The sequence below is a fragment of the Sapajus apella genome, unplaced genomic scaffold (genome assembly GCF_009761245.1).
Source record: "Sapajus apella isolate SASKATOON/1434 unplaced genomic scaffold, GSC_monkey_1.0 scaffold7, whole genome shotgun sequence".
Lineage (NCBI taxonomy): Eukaryota > Metazoa > Chordata > Mammalia > Primates > Cebidae > Sapajus > Sapajus apella.
In genome coordinates this window covers 18,781,810-18,782,534 of record NW_022436947.1, presented here as the reverse complement: position 1 = coordinate 18,782,534, position 725 = coordinate 18,781,810, and positions in this window count along the sequence as shown.

Below are 725 nucleotides of genomic sequence, written 5' to 3'. Positions count from 1 at the left end.
TCAGGGTCTTCTGTCTGTACTTGAGTATAGACAGAATCCTATCTTAATGTTATGAAAGTATCTGATATCAGAATCTGTTATAATTAATGTTCCTAAAACTTAGGTATTCATGTCGCTTTTATTCTTAACAGTCATATGAATATTTCACGTTATTTCTTCTAAGTAGTTATATAATTTGTACATTTATAGGTCTAGAAAGAATTATGTAGCATTAGTATGTTACATTTTATTGTATCACTGGGGAAAATCCTTTCAAAGAGAAGTTTCTTTTAAATACTAAAAAAAATACTGAAAGATAGTTTAAGATATTAGTTTGAAATACTCAAGAAGGCGGGTTAATTTTCAATTGAGATATATGGGTTTACAATGCCTTCCCCATTTGGGATGACGAGGATTAAATATCTTGTTATTTCTGATCTATGGTTAAAATCACTAACATCCCAAAGTTTAGAGGAATAGCTGCTAATACAGCAGCACCAAACACAGAATGTGCTAATATGTACACTACGTATGAGCTTTATAATATATTATATTCATGAGTAAGCATCGTTAAAGATGATGGTTCTAAATCTCTCAGTTCACTAGCCTTTCCCTCATCTATCTACAGTTGTTATATTGTCAATTAGAAAATACTACACGAGGACTTGAAAAAGTGAATTTAAAATGCTGCATTATTTCACTTTTAGCTTTTAAAGTTTAGATGAATGGATTTACTCAGCTCAATT